Source organism: Battus philenor, unplaced genomic scaffold, assembly GCF_028537555.1.
Source record: "Battus philenor isolate CCGP_79_NKW_IND1 unplaced genomic scaffold, ilBatPhil1.0.hap1 SCAF_20, whole genome shotgun sequence".
Lineage (NCBI taxonomy): Eukaryota > Metazoa > Arthropoda > Insecta > Lepidoptera > Papilionidae > Battus > Battus philenor.
Genome location: NW_027181683.1, coordinates 10,347,737 through 10,370,104, shown reverse-complemented (window position 1 = coordinate 10,370,104; position 22,368 = coordinate 10,347,737). Strand labels below are relative to the sequence as shown.

Genomic DNA, 22,368 nt, shown 5'->3' with positions numbered 1-22,368 from the left:
AAAGTCATAGAAATAAAACTTAAAATTTAGGAGTGAAAATTTATTAATAATACGGTAAGCACATAGTAATTCTATTTTTGGAAATAACATTACTAAAGAGTGCACACACCTCACTCACATCTCGAACCCGGACAACATTGTAAGTTGTTAAAAAACCATCGATGTTTGGCAGTGTTAAGATTAGAAAAAAAAAATCAATAAGTTTAAAACTATGCCTACCGCATATTATATAAATGACTGAATTTAATCATAATCGCCAATTATTGTTATAACAGGATATCCTTATTGATAATTACCACAAGGAAATAACACGTGTTGCTCGCTTCCGCTTGTAACAAAGCCCGCACCTTTCACCCTGCATTCCTTCAACCACGGCCGCTGCCGGACCCAGTGATATAAGTTGATATAATGCGACCTCGACGGGGACACCGACTTTTAATACAACCTTATAATTACATTTAATTTGCCTCACTACTAGACAATAACGCCTTTATGACTATTGTAACAAAGCTTTATGTATTGTTCAATGGAGTTAATTCCACCGCTTGTTTTAATTTCGAATGTAATGACGTGGTGATATGGTATTTATTATGGACTCGGTATATAAAAAATGGACTCGTGTATGATTGCTGTTAATTCGGCGTGAAAGGAGATTTAAGGCGGTCGATTTATTGCGTGTAATTTTTTGTGGATAATATTTTTATTAACAATACTGCAAAGATAACATTTATTGTTAGATTACTTTTGCAATGAATATTATTATTTGTAAATTCTATGTAGGTTTCATTATTGTTTTTCGGCTGATGCAATACATAAACTCTATTTTACATACAATAGATTCAAACTTGTAAATCTGCATCCGTACCATTTTCACATTTCCAAGTCGAGAAAAAATTAATTTTCTTTTAAATGGTCCAATAGTTTAACCCCTTTCCTTTTTTTCGATCAAAAATTAAATGTCAAAAGCTTTACCAAGAAAACAAAAAACAAAAAATAAGGAAAAACCAAAAAATAAAGAAATACAGTGTACTATTTTTATAGGATAACAGAGTTTGTGTACTTAATTACTCTATATTCTGTTTTAAGGATATCGTACAGATGGTCGCTATTAATAATTCTTGTAGTATGAATCATAATCATTGTCATCTCAGCCGTGGTATGTCCACTGCTGGACCTGGCCTCCCCCGTAGTCTCACTTTCCATAGAACCGGTTGGAAGTAGCCTGCGAAAGTGAATAAATAGATAAATTAATAAATAACCTTAACAACTCACATTTATAAGTAATACTGTTTATCAGCTAAAGTAATTCTCTCTGACAGCAACCAAAATTAACTTGCCAGAATGCATCTAACGTCGCGTGTTATGAAAGCTCTTTTTTACAAATATTCTACTTTTGAGTAGCCTGGCAAACTTAGTCACTTATAATCTCCGTGTTGAATAATTTCCACTTATCTTAAAGCCTTAAAACTATAAGAGGGATGTTATATGATTTTAAATTATAGTCATTCTTTTGCTACATAACATACCATAGACATATTAACGTCGCTTTGTATAAGATTAATTTAAAAAAAAAATCATAAAATCTCATAAATGTTCGTTTATTTAAAATATTATATTTCAATAATGCTTATTAGACTGCCGTTTTGCTGTATAAAATGCAGATAAGTTTTTTATATCATCATTTCAGATGTTGGTCATCCATTTTTGGACATAGCCCCTTCCAGTACTGGTTGGAAGCGGCCTGAATGTAGCGGCTTTTTGTATAATTCATTTATTATTATTCAAACATGGTTTCAAATGATGTCCAATAATTACTTAGATATGTTGTTTTTAATTTATATAATTAAACTAGTTGATCCCGCAAACGTTATTTTGCAAAAAAAAATAAGTTTTTAATTAACAAATAAAAAATAAGGGTTGATCGTTGAGTGGTAAAAAATTAGGGTTGTATGTATTTTAGTATGCTGTATCATTAAAAAATAAAAACAAAAAAAAATGTCTAAAAACTAAAAAAAATTGGGGTGGACCACCCTTAACATTTAGGGGGATGAAAAATAGATGTTGTGGGATTCTCCACCCTGGCCGATATGCCACTAAGATTCACAAAAATCGGTCGAGCCGTTTCAGAGAAGTTCAATCACGTACACCGTGACACGAGAGTTTTATATATTAGATAAACTTTCTAAAGAATGAACGAAAATTAGAAAAAGTGCAACAAATGCGGCCGTTGCATATCTTTACGTAACTTGAAAAGTTACCTGAAGCTTTCATTGCTTTTAAACTATAATGTAGCTAAATGTTGGCGTTATTTAGTTCACTTTCCAATGACGTAATTACGTTAATTTCTCACTTTGTATGTGCAGTACTCACTCGCTTGTCTCTTATGAAACGAACCAACGAATGTTGGAAAAAAGTGAAATTACATTTATTTCTTATCACAAGGTGCTGCTTCTTTATTGTCCTTTATCCTTGCGATATTAGTTCAAGCTTCATTTCAATATTTTTATTGTATTTGTTTTGCAATATTAATATAGAATACTAGCTGACCTGACAAACGCTTTCCTATCTTTGCTATATATGTAATCAATTTTAACTTCAAAGCTAACTGTAAAACGTATCTTGTTTCTAGAAGTTTCATTATTCGTTCTATGGGAATCTTATTTATTTCATTTAGCTGCATATTTCTATTTAGTTACATAAGAACCTTCTGCGTATTAGGAAACTTATTAAAAAATACATATAAGAAAGCTATAGTAAATTTTGAAGTAGTTATACAGGGTTTCAGTCATTTTGGTTTTAAGCGAAAGGTGCTTGCTTATTAACCATTTAAAGCGTACGACGTAGTTGTAAAAAATTACAGTCAAATATATTTAAAACAACCACTCAATAACTATATGTAATATCACAATGTCTATTTTTCTCGGCCCTGTCAACTCAAACTTCAAATACACGAGCACTTGATTCGATAATACGATAATTCAAATTTACAATATTTTTTACAAGTTGGTCATTACATGCACTTTTGGTTATTTCAATATTACATGCAGTAATCTACCAATAGCTGGAAATACTGATCTGCTAAGAAGAGTCGTCTGGAAACTCAGCAGTTGCTCTTTTTAAATTAATATCAACCATGTAAATGTATTATGAAACCACTTTCCATTACATTTAACCAAAAACTTTTTAATGCTGCATTAAGATATATTTATTGATATACCTTTAATTTTAGATTTCAAACTAAAACTTTTTTTAGTTTGAAATCTAAAATTTCATAAAATAATAATCCCATAACTAACATCAAATTCTATAAGATGTCTAAGACCTTCAAAGGAAGAACTTTTTTTTTTGTTATCTATGCGTACAATGATGATTGAATTGTTAACTTTTTGAAGACGGAATTTAGGCGTTACGAGTTAATTTTTATTTCCTGCATTGATCATTTTTCTGTCACATTTATGTAAGATTTTTAAATATAAGCTGCTAATATTATAAATTATATTATTATTTGCCCTCCTGTATAATTATTTAGAATTTGATTAAAAAGTTCGACCTTTCGGACGCCCACAAATCAGAATACGCGTTTAGTCCCAGAAGTCGAGTTATTGGGCACAGTTTTACTATGGAACATTTACCCAAAGTCCATGACTTTGCAAATTTCCTAGTAGGTTGGAACTGCTTTATTGAAAACTCCATATCTAATCTCAGAATTACTTACCATATAGTATTTAGTACATATTATACATATACAGAATACAGTATACTTAATTATGACTAAATGCTATAAGCGTTCTGCAACCTCAAACCCAATCAAGATATAAATGTCAAGGGAAAACAGTTCACTACCAAAAAAGGTAGTTAATTTTGGTAGGATATATAATATAATGATGATATAATGATAAAAATCACTTAGAACACACAAGTGCAAATATAAAACTTAAATATGGCCATATCTTTTAATTAATATGCCTAGCTATATGCTTAGGTTATATTCAACAATTGTTTAGTTCCACGTCGTGCTGAGGGTTCATACGATCTCGTTGTTATAACATCACCGGCCGACGGAGCAATAAAGCCAATGTAATATATAATAAACGTTCATTGGCAATAGTAAATTATTGCGTAGGAAACGAAATAGGAAGGCAACTATTAGATTGGGTTTTTTATCCATTGTTAATTGTTTTTGAATAAAGTTTCTCGAAATCTAAACCGGAAATCTAAATACTGATTATGATTTTTTTTAGTGGAACGATAATAAGATTGATTTAATCAAGTAAGTTGAATTTTTATTTACATGTCCTTAAATACACAATCGAGCAGTGGTGGCCCAGTGGTAGAGGAATGAGACTGGCTATCGTAAGTCGCGGGTTCTATTCTCGGATTACAGTCATATATATATATATATACTTTGCTTTAATTATATAGTATTACCACTGCACACAAAATAGTTTCCAGAGAATTGACAGCAACTATAATACCACACTACGATTGCGAACCCGCCTGCTAAGCGTGTAAATTGTGGTATTTTCCCAAAGATACCTTTGAGGAAGTTCTACTTTGAGGAAAGAACCAGTGATTATGGCCTTCAATTGATCGGCAAAATGGAAACCAAAAAACACAGTAAAACGTATTGTTGTAAATTTCTTGCAATTTTTCATTTTTATCTTTTGATTTATTAGCATGGCTTTTATATAAGTCCGATGTTGAATATAAAAAAATAACAATTTTAAAGTCTTCAAACGGAATCAACTATATTCGGAAATGTAAGGTTCTGATTCGTTTCATCACTATGAGATAACAATACCGACAAATTGTTCGGATAAAATCTTAGCAATTACACATACGACAATATTTTCAATTTATGACATTCATGTCATATTTTTATCTAAATCGCATTCTTTATGTTCCCTTATACGGAGGGCCACGCATGCTTTTTGTTTTATACGTCTGTCTGTGGGTGTGATTGTATCTCAATCCTCACCGTATAAGGTGTTTTAACGAAAGGAAATAATATATCTTGCGAATTGCTTGTAATCACTTAAGAAATTCGCCGGTAGTCTTTGTTTGAAAGAGAGAGACAGCCGATGTAATATATAAAACTATTTCTATTTACATAAAGGCAATAGAACAAAGACCGGACAAAGATCAATTTACAAAGGTAGAAACTGTTAATAAAAAATATACACGCCTATAGGAGCTATTACGCAAATGCATAAATAACTACAAAGGGTGATTAGTTATAGGTGTAAAAGCTCTAGAAGGGTGAAGGTATCAGGTAGGATAGTTTGCAGTTAAATAAAGTCTGAAATACCTTTTACAAGATCAATGAATAATTTAGTGACAACATAGTAAGCAAAAGTGTTTTCATAATTCGAATTATTACATATTAAAATCAATTATTGGTAACTATCTGTTCCTGTAAACTTTATACTCTTGAAAGTTACAGTTAAAAAATGCTAATTATTGTAACATACAGAGTGATTGGTAATATGCGTAAAGGCTTTAAAACATTTTTGAGGTGACAAATGAGCTATACATTTATCCTTTTAAAACTTTAAAACCTATGACTAATCGCCCTGTATATTCTTCAAAAAAGTATACGGCTAAAGCTGTAGGAATGTTATGCTGTTCTTTTTCTTTTTCTTTCATTCCAGAAGGCCTATAGTCTAGTGTTATTTACCTTATCTCTAATAACGTTTTCTGGTTTTTCGTTTTATCTCTTAATATATATATATATATATATATATATATATATATATATATATATATATATATTATATTATATATTTGGTTTTAAATATATATATATATATATATATATATATGATAAGAGATTTATATATCCATTACTAAACCATCGTTAACAGAGGCCGTATTTTTAATGGTAATTGAAATGGAGACACAAGATTCAGACATTAAGTGTAGTTTGGATTTTGAAAGCAAACTGTGCATGTGCATCAAGAAATTGCTAATTTTTTTTTTGCTTTTAATTTTTATTTTATTTAGTAACCATCGGAACATAAGTTCAGTGCCTTATTGATACATTTTGTGTTAATGTTCCTACTGATTATGATGTAAGTAATATTACTTGAATTACAAAATTCAATTCTGGAATGTTTTACTGTGCTCGTATAAAAGATTCCTAAAACCAAAGATATTATTAGCTATCGTTTCGAAAAACATTTATTAAATGGAAATAAATACGGAGATGTGTAACAAGTAATGGTATAGTCATACTTTATGAAGTATGCAAAGAAATTATAACAGCAACCACAAAGCAATTGGCAGCGAATAGTCACAATTTATACTGTATATATTATGTGTTTAACAGTGGTAGCCTAGTGATGATACAGTCTTAGATATAATTGTCACTATGTGCATTAATTATATAGGATTGTCACTATATACGCACACCAGACAAACAAGTTTGGATGAACACTTAGCACATCCTTAGCGTACCATAATACCACACTGCGATTGCCAACCCGCCTGCCGAGCGTAGCTATTATGGTATATATTGCATTGATATATTTGGCCTATGCCTTGCTGTGGTCGTCTATGGCCCTGAAACGAACAGATGCATGTAAACACATCCTTATCTTTTTAATGCTAAGAACTGGATGAACAGTGTGCATTTTATTTTATTATTTGTAAGAAGGTATACAACAGCAACATCATACTGCGAGCGCCAACTTGCCTGCCAAGCAATATGGTAATGCTGCCAAGGATTATGGTAAATCCATAGATTTAATATAATTTAATGTAATTTTTTACATTGATGGAATAAATAAAATTTATGGCGTAGCATTGTTTCAGCGACTATCAGAGTTATGACAACATTATGCTTGGTCATTACCTTTGAAGGCCGTAACCAGATTAAGCCGTAACACTTTTGATTTTTGTCACCTCATGCGAGGTGCATGGCTATGTTTTGTCTCTGATGAATAAACTGTCTCTCTTTCAAAGATATGACTAACTTGTCATGACATCTTTAAATACGGTTGTGCAATGTATTACATACTTCAAAATTCTTAACCATACCTTAGTGATTCAAGTTGTTTTTTTATTGTGTTACACGAATAATTTTAAGGCCTATGTAATTTAATTACACGATGCATGTTTAAAAATCTTACATAATTTGAAAACATAGGCAATCAAAATGAAGAAATATAATATCATAAAATAGTCATAATGAGTTTGCACATAAATGCTAATGAGAACATTGGAATGCAAAGGCAAGCTGAATTATGTTTTAGATCTCTTCCACAAAAAATTGGAGTGGAGAAATCGCGAACACAATGATAGATCTGTGTACTAGTATATTTTTAATTAGAATATTAATTTGAATAAGTAACGTAGCTGGCTATAGATTGCCTCACGCGGCTCTATACCCCGGCCGCCCGTGCCTCAACGATTATCGCAGATACCAAAGGTTATCTCTGTCAATGTCGAAATTTAAGATTCGATCCGATGTAATCGCGCCGCATGATTGTTGGGAACTGGACGCTTTGTTAAGTTGTTGCGGTAGACCATTGTGATGGTCGTGCCGTCTCGTCTATTCGTAGTTAGTTTTAGAATCTATATTCTCTGAGTTTAATAATAGTATATATGTTATGCTTGGAAATCCGCAAACGTAACAATATCACAGAGGGAGCTCCAAGAATTGCTCGTATGAAGTTGCAGTGAGCGGGGCACATCGCTCATTGAAAGGTTCTTGAGTGGCGACCACGAGCCGGTAGACGCGGCGTGGGCAGGGCGCCCACTAGGTGGACCGATAGCTAAGATCGCTGGGAATCCTTGAATGCGGGTAGTACAAGACTGGTCATCGTGGCGATCTTTGGAAAAAGCCTGTGCTTGCCAGTGGATGTCCATCAGCTAAAAAGAAGAAGAGAAAGATATATTGTAATCTAATCCTACACGTAATAAAGGCTTCAGCTAGGTATTAATGAAGGCGTATAACTGAGCACAACACGAAGATATATATACAAGATATAGATTATCGTTATAATTGATCTGTTAAAATTACTGGACTAAGAAAATGATTGACTCTAAAAGCCTAGATACCTTTCTCTAAAAGAAAGGGTTACTACGTAAAGTAATGTAGTAATTTTCATTACTAAGACATTTTGCATTAACACTTGATATCTTAAATTAAAGACGATCTGAGAAACCACTCGTTTCTTCGATCTTACGTATATAAAATCAAATTAATGACAGTAGTGTATTACGGCAAAAAAAAAATCAGTTCAGTGGCTCGGGTATTGCATTAAGTTGGCACTTTAATTACGTCGTTATATACTGAACTGCGATCGAGCTCATCAACACATTCATTATGTTGGGATCGCGGCCGTGTTGCACGCGAGCGATATCTATAGCGGCTTGGGTTGATGTGTCTATCTGTTTATTTTTTGTACATATTATTTATAATTTTACGTGCAACCGATGGTCATTGGAGCCGAAAGGTTCTCGAGTGGCCACTACCATCCAGTAGTGTTAGCGTGGGAAGGGCTACTAGATGGACTGATGACATAGCATCGTCCGGAAGTCGCGGAAGTCGAGCAGCACAGTACCGGACATCGTAGCGTTTTTCAGGGGAACCCTATGCCTTGCAGTGGGCATTTATCGGCTGAAACGGATTTCAAGTAACTTAAACAGGGCTTCGATAATCAAAACTCATCAAATAGCAAGTTCAAAAGATTGGCTTGTATTTTTAATTAGAACCAAGTAAAAACCATTTAAAGGTGTAGTAAAGAGACAGGTAAGCTTTTTTGCTTTTACTAAAATAAAAAAGTCTAGAAGTAAGTTATAGCTTGCAATTTGCCTTTAATTTATACTACGTTTTTTATGACATTTGTTTTTATAAAATAACCTATTCTTAGTATTTTTTTAAAAACATTTCATTTCTTGTATAATAAAACTTGGTAATTAATAGCTCTACTTCTCCTGTATTTAAGAAAGTGGACAGAAAAAAAATAGAACAATCAGAGTTTGTTGTGAGTTCTTCTCAGGTCAAGATGCATTTGGAACCCTCATAAATTTTAGTTAAAGCTTGCTATTATCATTCAACATCATCGTTTCAGCAGCAAGACTTTCCCTTGCAGGATACAGGCATCACCCTCTTCCAATAGGACAGGTCGGAAGCGGGTTGCATCCAGCCATTATGAGATTCCCTCAATTTTATTCTAGTTTCTATCAATTTGGGTTATCACTGTGATAATAAACGTTATCACTGTGATAATAAATGTTTAGGTAATTATGATTAAAGAAATGATATTCGGCAACATGCTAATGTAGTAAACCTAGTGTCATCTAAATAAATAGAAAAGGTTAGACATGTTCAATTTGTAATGACTTTCTATTCAATATTTCCTTAGAATGAAACAGCGTCTCCTTATTAAACGGTTTTATTTAGTTCTACGGTTACGGTTCTAGTAGTACGGAATTTGTTTATTTGGGTCAAAATCAGAAATTGAAATTTAAGCACCTTCCCGTTGTCAGATTGATCCGAAATTTGGTACACACATTTAATTTAGATGACAATACAATATAATAAAATCAATAACATTATAAATCTAAGATGGCCGCCGATACAAAATGGCGGATTACATATTTTTCCTTAACCCACTCAATATGGGTATCAAATGAAAGGGCTACACTAGTAAAACACGATGACTATGTCAAGATTTAAATTTCAAGATGGACGCCGTTCCAATATGGCGGACTAGGTACATGTTTTTCACAACCACCACAATATGGGTATCAAATGACCGTTTAACTTAAAAGTTTTTTAAATGTATTTATTATATCTACTCTTGAAGAGATTACGTGCAAGTACCGGCTCCCCTTAAAATATTACTGTCGATTTTTGCGGAGGTCTGAGTAGTGTCAAGAGAGAATTGTTGTCTAGGATAGAATGAATGGTTTTAAAGCTTTTATATCTATAACAATCACTCTGCAGAGACATTAGTCAAAAAAAATCTACGTAATAGTACTTTTTGTTTTATAGAATAAAATTAAATCACATTAATATTACTAAACTTCAATGTATATTATATTCAACGAAGCAATTATTCAAATCAAATAGTTAATAAATTTATATTAGAACGCAAATTAAGTTTTAAATGTTATGTATGCGGTTAAAATATATTTCGGGTAAACATTACGTGTTACGTATTCGTACATGAAACAAAAAGTAAGACGGATTGCGTAAGTAGATGAAGTAGGTAAAGACGGTTTTAAATACGGTTTTGTTGTTAGACTTTTGACTGCGAATTGTCTCTCGTGTCACGTGTCGCAATGATAACGAAACCAGAGCGAGGGATAGTCTGGAAAGGAGATGAAATTACAGCATCTGGTACGTGAGTTGCGTTTAGCGCAATGTAAATGACTTAAACAGTGACATAAATATAAAATAAAATTATTAAAAAAGCTTCGTTTAATTTAAGTGTGTGTTATGGTCATATTAATATATTAATTATCGGAAATACTAAATGACTATACTATGACGCCACTACATCCAAGTTATCGAAATTTTAATATAGAGTGTTTGGAAATAGTTGTAAAAATTCTATTAATTGACTTTTTCGTAAGTGTGTTATACTATAGGTTTACATTATTTGACAGCAAATGAGCTATAAGTGGGTAAATGTATAGCATACATCTCTTTTAAGGTTTTGTACTGTAATAAAGCAAACCGTGTAATGTAATTTAGTTTTAAAAAGTTTTATATCAAAATTTTTTAATTTTTTTCGCACCACGACATATACAGATTCACAATTGTCCAGGTGTTTGTGGTTTGGGTACTATACACACAAGTATAATTTAAATTTTAAATTACAGAGAACACAGGTTTTTGACAATTAAACTTATAATGAATAGTTTTGATTAAATTTTGTAGTCCCCAGCAACGATAAAATCTAGGACTAGAGAGGCTTAAATAATCACGAGTTGCAATACAGAGATGAAGTCCCCGGTCACGTTGAACGTGTTCACTTAATGAAATAATTTTATTAGATGTGCAGAAAGCGAGGGCGCGGTGCTCCTCCAGTGGTTGTGACATTCCAGCTCCGTGTAGTTTTGGTTTCAGTGCACTCCGGCGTGAATACACACGAGCGCTGCGGTTCTCACGGTATTTACGAACCGAGCGGCGGAACTCATTTTAAACTTATTTATTTTATCACACACTACGAAATACAAGAAGTTTATATGTATATTGCTAGACTTTTTTTATTTTGAAAGGTACATCTTTTTGACCTGTCATGTCCCCTACCATGTGTAAAAAGGGACATTATTTACAATAAATTTTTTACAATTTTTTTTGCTATATCTCCGATCCTCTTTTGTCCTTTAGATCTTTCATTTAAATCTCTGTTGTCCTTCTCATTCTCTTTACATCGCCTTCCTCGCGTACCCTACATTGTACTATAACAATTCTTAATTTTTATTTTACAACTTTTTATATTTATTCAAGTTAAGTTCTATTTATTATTTTATCATTCTCTACTATTATATATTTGTTTATCATAATTATCATTTATGTTTTTCACAGTTTGATCGTTGAAAGATGTATTTCATCGTAAAGTCAAGATTATTTTCATCATCATTATAGCAGCCGTAAAACCTAGATATAGGTCATCCCCTTTGGTTTCCAATAGAACCTGTAGTAAGCGGCCTGCCTCCGTGGTCTTCCGACGACCTTAACAATATCGTTAGTCCATTTTGTATTCTTGACCCTCGCTGTATTATAGCAATAACAATTTTAAAACCTTTCTAATCGATTTTTAGTAAACGACCTAGTGAATGTAGAGTTGAAGTCCCATTTAGACATTTTCCATACCCGGTGGAACATGCCTTAGTCGTTATTTCAGTAGATCTTAGTCGTAGTAACTTTAGTCGTATAATATAATTATACAAGCGAGTAAGCATGTACTTAATATGTTAAAGCAATAATCAATATTAAGTTTAAACATAATGTGTAAGCTCTTTTATAAATTACATGCTGCCTCCATAGACTGCGCCCGAAGTTTGGTCTATCGCATGGTTGCACAGACTTATTAAGACTAAGGACCACTCGGGCAAATCATGAACTGATGGCGGGCCGGCCGCCAGAAGTATAGGTAATTAAAGACAATAAAGAATTCATCCATGGTCTATCGCATTCTAACTAGAAAACAATAGTTATTGTTTCATGTTTCATACTGATCATTTTATTTGTTAGTTAAATGTGGCGTAAATTAATTTTATGACCAATAAATACTGACCAATGCTTAGACTGCATGAATTTACAACGTTTAAACTGTCAAACGCGTGAAGTTTTAATAGTCATGATAATAACGGAAATTTTGGAGTTACTGCCCATTTTTTAGATTTTTTGTCATAACAACCTTCTGCAAAGTATTAGGAAACATAAAAAATACGAACAATATTGATAATTTCGTTCTTAAGTTAAGAAATGATCAAAATGTCTTTTCTATTCATTTTCATATATATAAACTACTGTATAATAGCACTAGTTGTGCAAATCTGGGCTAATGTCTTATCACATTACTCACTAGTGATGGAATATATGTTATATCAGACCCACTAAATTGACCCAATTGAGTACGTTATACGTACACACATTATGAGCATTATAATCTGCACAAACTCTCTTCCTATAATAACAGCCCTGTTTCCACCAGCAAGAATACTCATTATAATCATCAACGCCATTTCAGCCCGAAACTGCAGAACACTGGCTTTATTCATAGATTTCTAATAGATGTAAGCGGTCTGTATTCAACATCTTCCGATGTCCGGAAAAAGATCTATCGATAAAAAAGCGGGTACTCTACGAAATCTGATTACACCATATGACTGTAAACCGAGGAATAAATTACTGGTAGTGGAGCATTCACAATCAAAGAACTCAGGAGAATCGATCTCTTGTAAATTTATACTTTAACCTTTCTGTAAAAGTGCATAATGGATTTTTTTCTATATTCTCTAACTATCTATATATTTACTTTTAAACACTAATTAACTATTTTTTACAATAAGGCAGTTATATCGACATTTACGTCGAACGTACTTTTGCAATTGACTTTGAATACAGATATCAGTCGCGCATACCTCGAGCGCTAGGTCTACAAAAGTTCTTGCATCTGTCATAATGTGAGCGAAATGTTACAAATACGAGGACGTGTGACTCACTCTTTGCCTTTTATAAATAAAATCATAATAATGACAGATGCTGTGACCAAGCTCACCTGGCTCGCCGGCCGGACAACTTTCTTAAAGTACAAGGTCCGCACTGCCGGTAGGGATATGACCACACCGTCGACATTCTCGATTATAATTCAAGAAAGTGTTTCCGGTCGAAATATATTTTTTTAAATTCTAGTACTAAAGGGTAATTTTTAGTAAAGATTTTATTAAACTCGATTTATGTAAAAATGTAATATAATTTTTACTAACAATACACAACGACGTCGATGAATACTTATTAAGTTCATTTAATTTTTAAAATAAACGTTTTATAAATATCACAATATTTAATGGAATCAGACGTTATTTTGCGGAAGACCATCCTACGTAAGAAAAGGACCAATATTTAGCCACTTCCGCACATGCAGTGGTAGTCGTGCAACAAAGCGCACCGCCCGCCAGCCCGCTGATAAATACGCATGCGGCAAACAATGCGAATTTTGTTCCCAAACATGGGAGTTTGGCACTAATCGGTGTAACATAACTCCTGAAGATGCCCCGTGGAGGGGTGAAACACGTGTTCGGTGATTTAACAGTGGCAGTTGGGTAATTGTGTAAATATTGGTCTTTTTCTTAAATATCACAATGTAAAACAAGCGATAAAAATTAACCTATCCATTGTTTTTACATATTGTACATATACAAAACTGAAGACAAGAAACGCATCCTTAACATCATATATGTTAAGGATGGGTTGATCTACTAGCATAATTTATATCTTGCCTTATAAATGAGGCTAGAAATTGTATGAGTAGTGGTAGCGCAGTGGTAGAGGACTGAGAATTTCAACCGAAGTCGCGAGTTAGATTCCCAGTATAAGATCTAATATTATTCAAGCTTTGTGCATTAATTATATAAGATTGCCACTACTTATAGACAAATTTCTAGATATGACCAGCTGCGACCTCTGCGTACTATAATACCACATTGCGATTCCCAACCCTGTTAAGCGTGGCGATTACGATATATTCTCCTCATAAATATGGCTAGATATGGCCTGTCTTTGCTGAAATGACTATTATACAAAATCAAAAAAATTAAGGAAATTATTACCAAATAATACAACATTAATTTTTCGCCAAAGTGTTCCTTGTTTTTATTATTGAATAAAGTTTTTTTAAAAAATGAATGAAGGAAAAATAAAAGCGTTGTTTTTAAATTTTTTTCTCCTTAACCTTTTTCCTGTTATAACGAAAATATGAAACAATAGTCGTATTTATCGAAATGGCCACATTTGACATTTAATTTTTATTTATATAAATTTAAATGATAGTTATCGATATCTTTAATATAATAATACGATACTTGATATGATAATAATATAAGTATAATTTAACCAAAAACAAAGAACAAATGAAAAATTTTGCTAAAGGTTTCGACTGAAGTAAGTAAGTAAATCTTGTACAGCGAGAGATATGATAATGCATAGCACGTATAAAATACGTATCGATATTGATTCACGCACGTCTCTATCAGCCGGGGCACTTGCGGGCGCGGGCCACGGAGCGCAGATCCGGTGACAAGTTGTCATTTCGCTGTCCCCGGACAAATACCAGTTATTAGCCTTGCCCCGTACGATTCTCATTATCTTTATATTGTTTTATTTAATTTATTATCGATATTAATCATAAATCTGTAGTAAAATAAACCTGTATGCATTAAAACTTATTAACTGTTCTAAAGTTTTGCCTAAAACTGACTTAATTAACTTAATAGACTAACTGTGCCCGCGACGTCGTCCGCTTGTAATTTACCAAAAACTTTTTTTTGGTTTAAGAATTTTTATAAAAATAAAAGTAGTGTACCAGTATGAGTCCCTTCAAAGTTGGTCAAATCATTTTAAAGATTAAACGAAACAAACAGACAGACAGACATATATATATACTTAAATATATATAATAAATATATATATATATAATAAATGTTAATTTTGTTTATATACCGTATATATATTAATATGCGTGTGGTAAAAAGCTGTTATTTTAATATCACATACAGATACTCCGTTTTGGTTGATGGTTAAAGTATAATCCTTAGTTCACGTATTTGTGTAATTGTCGTCGTTTCAGCCCATAGACGCCCACCGCAAGGTACAGACCTCTCCCAAAGATATCTATGACAGGATATACCGTAATCGCCACGCTCAGCAGGTGAGTTGGCAATCGCAGTGTAGTATTTATTTTAGTACTCAGAGGACGCTGCTGCCCATCATCTAGAAACTTGTTTATGAGCAGTATCGAACCCGCGATCTTTAATCGCTAGTCTCAACCCTCTACCGCTGTGCTACCGCTGCTAGTTTATTTGGTAGCTAGTGTTTGCCGGTGATGCCTTTTATAAGGGTATTACTAGGATATAACAGCAGATAATGTATGTGTCATACATTATCTGCTGTTGTTATATAGTACAGTAATATTATGGCAGGAGCATTAGCCTCACTATATTCTTATTCAAAAAAAAAATTACATTACACCTTTTAAAATTTGATGCAATAACGAGGCGTGCTAGGACTTTCTTCGTGGAGTGATGGTGTATCCTTGCCAAATAAAGTTTTGTATTACAAAACCATATATAGTCATGATATAGCAACATTACCTAGTTAAAACGCTTAACAACATCCAATTGATATTTATAGTATTCTTTCTTGACTCCGACGAATGAAAAACATTCTAGATAACTTTTTTAATTAGTAATCAAAATGTTTGCTGTTAATATTTTAACTGTATAATAAATTACAAAATAAATAAAAAAACTTTATTTAAATATTTAAAAAAAATATTTTTTGAAAAACATTTTTTGGATGTGAAACAGCCTATCCTCTAGGGATCCTCCTGAGGGAGGACTGTGTGAAAATCCTATGAGTAAAAGTCGAGCTGTGTTATTAAATGCTCAGACGGCGTAGAAGACACGTGTGAATTGTACATACGTTATAACGTAATATAATTAAAAAAGGTAAAAACTTGGCGACAACGAGCCTCTAAATGCGTCTTAGTTAGGCACCCCATTAAGGGGACCGCCGAAATAGTCAAGGTTGCAGTCGCTGGAGGCGGGCAACGCGAGGACAGTCATTACAGCGAGTTTTGGGGGAAGTTAATGCTTTTCAATGAACATCATGATGATTTAAAAACTTCATCCCGTACCCGATTCAAAATGAAAATCGGACGTGTTAACAGGCACGCTCCCGCCTTGTTGAGAATAATTGTCGCCTTGACATTTGTGGCCACCGGCAGGTTTAGGCCGTTACAAGTGCACCTACGAGAACTGACACATATCCGTATTCGTCACTTGTTATTTGAACTTATTTATTCCAAACTACTACTGTTTTGAAGCTCAACATTATTTTGTTAAAAGTACAAATGAATAATACTTTACTATAACTGACTTAAAATAAAAATCTGGAGGTATAGATTTAAATTAACTAAAATAACGCATGATTTCATTAAAAACACCTTATTGGTGTGACAAGCATAGTTTTTTTAGTTAACAACACGGTTAAAAATGTTAATCACAAATAAAAAATAGTTTATTTAAATATAGTTGAAAATAATTTAAGAAGAGAGTAAAGTATCTTAGCTTAGTAAACACAGTGACACGCAAAAACGTGAGCAATTTTTTTGCTAATACGGAAATACTAACTGTTTTATTAATTGAAAAATGAAAACACGGACATTAGATAGATTCAATAAAAAATACTAATTACAAGAGTACCATTTAAGTTTTATAAACACTCGATATAATATATTTTAGAGTTATCATAAGAAACAAAAGAATTCATAATCGTTATCTAGCCATAGGAGCTCTAGCTTCAAATCCTGGACACAAACCTTGTCTATAGATTTTCAATAGAACCGGTGGGAATCGTCCTATTATTAACCCAAGATATGTATCATATAATCTTACTATTCATGTAAAATTGAAACAAGACAATTTAACTACGCAGCAGAAATATCCTTGTTTATAACGCGTAGAATTCTCAAGCACTTTGGCCATATCGTAGGAAAGAACTAAGAATCAGATTGTAGGCAATGTAGAAGGTAAAATAGGTAGGGGATGGTTGATTGATCGCTAGATTGACGCAGTTACAAATACGTGCAAAATCACCGTTCACTGCTACATAAAATATTTGCAAAACTCAGAAGCTAGGAGGAAAATCGTAGCGGAGAGTGATATTATTGGCGCTGACTAAGAAGAAAAGTTCAATGGTATACGTTATTCCGCAAAAAAGGACCTACAACCAGCTTACTAAAGTTCAAAAATTGCATGTTTCACTTATAATTTAAATCGGTAGAAATATCCGATATATATTAGATTACTCGTCGAAACCGAAGTGGTGTGTCGAAATGATATCAATATCTATATTTCCTAGTTGGCACACTTGCGATACTTAAGCCGTGGAGCGCATGTTGTGTAATCGCTAGCGGAGCCGCAAACCCAACCCTCACGTAGGCCTATCCACATCAGCGGTCAGTCTAATCTGAAAATAATACATTTGAACGCCGAACATTTGACGACAATTTTTTGCCTTTCTTGATTAATTGATTTTAAAGTTGTAAATGACAAAACCTGGATCTTGATTTAACTATGAATCAAAATCTGCGGTAGAAATATGTAATAAAACAGCGTTTTATGCAACATTTGTGAAATTAATTGTAGTTAATGCCTTTTTTAATGTGTTACCAGTTATCGACAAGGTCATAGTTTTTCAACGAGCCATAGACAATTCTATGCTAATTTCTATTTGAGATCGTATCAGGAATGATGATATCCGTAAACGTATGAAAGTAACTAGCATAGTTCAGCCAAGATTATCAAGTAGAAATGGCAGTGAGCACGCGACATATCCCGTAGAGCAAATGGTCGATGGTGCCTTGTGGTTCTGGAGAGGAGACCAAGGACTAGCAAGAGTAGCTTGGATCGTCCGCCCACAAGGAGGACAGACGACTTTGTTATGGTCGTCAAAAGAAACCAGACGCAGGCCGCTTTCAACCAGTCATACTGGAAATCTGAGGTTAGGCTTATGTTCAACAAATGATGATGGTGATTAATGATTTCTTACATTTACACATATATATGTTATTCATGAATGAGTTTGCGTTTAAATTATTCGATAAATACAGAAGTAAGTATGTCCGCATTCTATGGTATTTTATCGTTTTGCAAAGCTCTAAGCGATAATAAACTGACGCCTTGAAAGCTGTTTGTGCGGTTAGCGCGTTCTAATATTAAAGCTTTAGGTCACGCAAATTTATGTTTAGAATTTACTGGAGTTGTGGATAGGCATCAAGGCTGGACATGATCTAGGCTGACCGCGCCCGCCCGGCCCACGGCACAGCCGCACTTACGAAACGTGCTCGCTCTTATTGTGCGACGGCTGGATGCCAGTGGGGTGACCATGAGACGATCACTACGCCGAGGATTTTTGACCACTATAAATTTTTGTAAAATTCTTTTAAGACATCTTTAAAAATAAGACCATTTTTTTAAGACGACTACAAATCATAACGGACGTGTCGTTTGCGTTTAAAAATATAATATATTAATGTGAACTTACTTATGACTAACAATAAAACTCAGTCTCTTAAGCCTCGGTTAGGGCCGTCAGCTTATAGTGCCCTGTGATTTGAGGTTACTAGGTTTTCTCTCAGGTATATATTCCATTGATTAACAAAACAGAAGGCTCACGTAAGGGGACCATATTTTGGGTGGTTCCATGACATGTCCATCAGTCATTATCGCTTCATAAGAAGAATTTCAAGGATATTGCCAAATTTACTATCTCTTAGGATAACATATTTACATTATACAGGGCAAAAGCTTCATATTTACATGGCAGCGTGACGAGAATGAAATTACCTTCGATAAGTACGGCGTGAGATTTGGCTTCGAAACGCTTATTTTATTCTGACCTGTTGTAGTTCTATTGAGGAAAAGGTGAAATATTTGTTTTGTTGTTCTTATAGTATTATATATATTGTATAGTAATGTTTATTTTATGATAATAATAAGACAGACATTTTATCCTTTATATGTCTGTCGTTTATCCCCGGAAACAATGTTGCATGGACAGCATACCCGAAGGGACATTCAAATGCAGCGGCAGCCGTCGCAAAGGTTTCAACACTTCCCGATATATATCTTTACACGCAAACCTATAGTATTTGAATTCGCCGACTGCAACTAATGTATATGCATACATTTGTATGAAATGTAACATATCTGCAAAACGTACAGCGTAACTTTGCAAAAAATGTACTAAAATTGAAATCTGATGAGATATTTCCTTTATAAATAAAGCTTAATTCTATTTAAAGTCGATAAATTGTTATCTTTGTATTAATGATGTCTTCCTATTTATTCATGTACTTATTAAACTACAAAAGCAAGTATATGATGACACTTTTATATAGTATATCTTTATTTCAGCCCATAGATGCCCACTATAAGACGTAGGCCTCCAAGGATATCTATGGGCAGATATATCTTAATCGCCATGATTGGCAAGTGGGTTGGCGATCGCAGAGTGGCATTATCGCAGGCTGGAAACTTGCTTGTGAGATGCGCGATGAATTATATAAAATTCTATCACTTTTTTATTTTACTTGACAATATACTTTTAATTTTATATTTACAACTAAATAAAGGAGGTAAGGTATCGTGTGGAAATTTGTTATATATGCGCACACCCATATATTTACATGTATTAATATTTTTTTTAAAAAATATATTCTCTTTTTCTATTTGACATTATGAGTTATGATGTGAAAATCGCGGGTTGGTGAGACCGTTTTCCGAATTAAATAAATATAATAGTCTTTAGTACAATTAAATTTGCCCCATATAATATATAATATAACATAATATTTTAGTAGAACCTAAGGTTAAATAGACTGGTACCTGTGATAAATTTACAGGAAACCTGTATTACAGGAACCGCAGTAGAATACATTTATAGTAGAAAGACAGGTATGTTAGCAAACACTGTCAGCTAAAGTAACTTACGTAACAAAGGCAGGAAAGAATAAATATCCAGCATTAAGAGCGCAGGAGGATGTGACTTATCAAATGTGTGAATATGAGTTGTGTATTAAGAATGCACAATGTGTAACTATGTGTGTGTCTATGTCATAATTGTAAAGAAAGATATCTAAAGTGAATGCTAGTCTTAAGTTAGCTGATCCTCAATGTGTGGCTTTTAAATTAGACAACGATGAACATTTGACAATAAATTATTACATCGCAAGCGTAATGTAATATTTATGCGAATTCACATTCAGAGCGTGGCGGTAAATCTGTAGGTTTCATTTTTCAAGTAGAAACGACACTTGATACATAGTTAAATGATCTGCTATGTCCATATAAATCGAAATTCGTTGATTTTCGTTCGTGACCATTAAAATGGGTGTCATTTTTAGGGACGAAAAACCAACCCTTTTTGGAAAGTTTATCGCACATTATTTTACGCCATCTGTGCTGATCTTCGGCGATGTCTATTACTTCGGCTACTGAGATATCAAGCAAACATTTTTTTATAAAGTTTAAAGGTGTAGGACATATTTGGTAATATAAACACATTAAAAATCTTGATTGCGTAAAGCATATAAAAATACGGATACAAATTATAGTTATCTTTATATCTGTATATATTATGTATTTAAAACATGTTAAATGAAACCCGACAGTTCAGTTTATTAGTATGTTCTCTCTATAGCTCTAGTTCTTAAAGATTACTTGTAACTATATTTATATCTAGTATCAGACGGGTAGATTCTAGAGTATGCAATTTATAAAGAAAACGTATTTACAGTTTAAAGTTAAAATATATTTAGTCAGTCGGAAGTTAAATGTTTTTATAGAAATAATAATTTATTTTAAAAGGAAACTATTAATAATAAATATAAGGTTAATTACATATCGATTTTTAAAGGTTCCTATTAATGACAATTTTAAACACGTATAACAAGGATAAGTATCCAAAAAATAATTTAATTAGTGCGTAAACAAATTTATAATCACTTGTATGCCGTCATTCTGTTTAACATACGACCCAACAAAATGGCGTCAAGGGCACGCCTTAAGCAATCGTATGAAACAAAGCAGACTGGTAACTGCGTGCACTTGAAATAAAAACCGTAGCGTAATTTTGATAAATGTTTCGTGATTATTCGCATTCGATTTAAAAATAAATTCTTGAACGTTTTAATGATATACTATCTTATATGTATATGGCTGTTATACAACTGGCTGTATTATGAATGAGAAGAATTTTTATTCAATTTTACAAGTTGGTACATATTGACAATGTACATATACATATACGAAAACACTTGATCTTTAAATCCTTTTTAGATAGTGATGCAGGGCCAGCAAGGCCCACCACAGCATTTTCTGCAAGATCCACAAATTTTGATGAATTAGACAAGGAGTACGAGACATAATAACAATTATTTAAATTTACTTTCGTCAAAAAGATAAAAAATAAACATTTAAAATTGAGAAGAAAGAGAACGTGATAATTCCACTTTTTGTATAAAAAAGTTAGAAATAATATTCGACAGAATAACATAAAGTTAAGTGGATGCTGCTGTGGCAGCTGGTGCGGTTCAAATTGTGCTTATTCGTCGAAAGTGCGACGCAAATCATGATATGATACATTTCTAATATTTTTAGTACGCAGATTTAAAGTTTGTTTGCTGTTTGGGAATATAACTTAAAACATTATGTTTCCAAACAGTTTGATACAAAATATGATACATTTCTGGTGCGCGGTTCTTTTTCAAGTCTTGATATTCCTATAATTTTTTTACGGTAGAACAGGAACACTATTTAAAATTAAAAAATAATAAATAACATTATGTTATCTGTTTATCAGAACCCGTTTATTTTTTAATTGCATAAAGGCTATTATATTATACCTATTCTTTTATTAAAAAAATATATGGTTTTTGCAAAAAAAAAAAAAAATCTATAGATCATATTATAGCGATGGATATTAAAGCCATATCTGAACATATGAGATAACATATGGTATTAGGAGGACCGGAAACTAATGACGTTTGTGTCGGCATATTTACAAAATAATCGATAAATTTTTACTGCTTCGGCATTGAATATTAGTATACTAGATGGCAA

The 22,368-nt window shown here is 32.9% G+C and overlaps 1 protein-coding gene across 1 annotated transcript in view; it reads left to right on the top strand.

Annotated features, from left to right (window-relative positions):
* Positions 1-22,368, top strand: part of Rbcn-3B (WD repeat-containing protein Rbcn-3B) — a 121,718-nt gene that overhangs the window by 85,842 nt on the left and 13,508 nt on the right. The window lies entirely within an intron of this gene.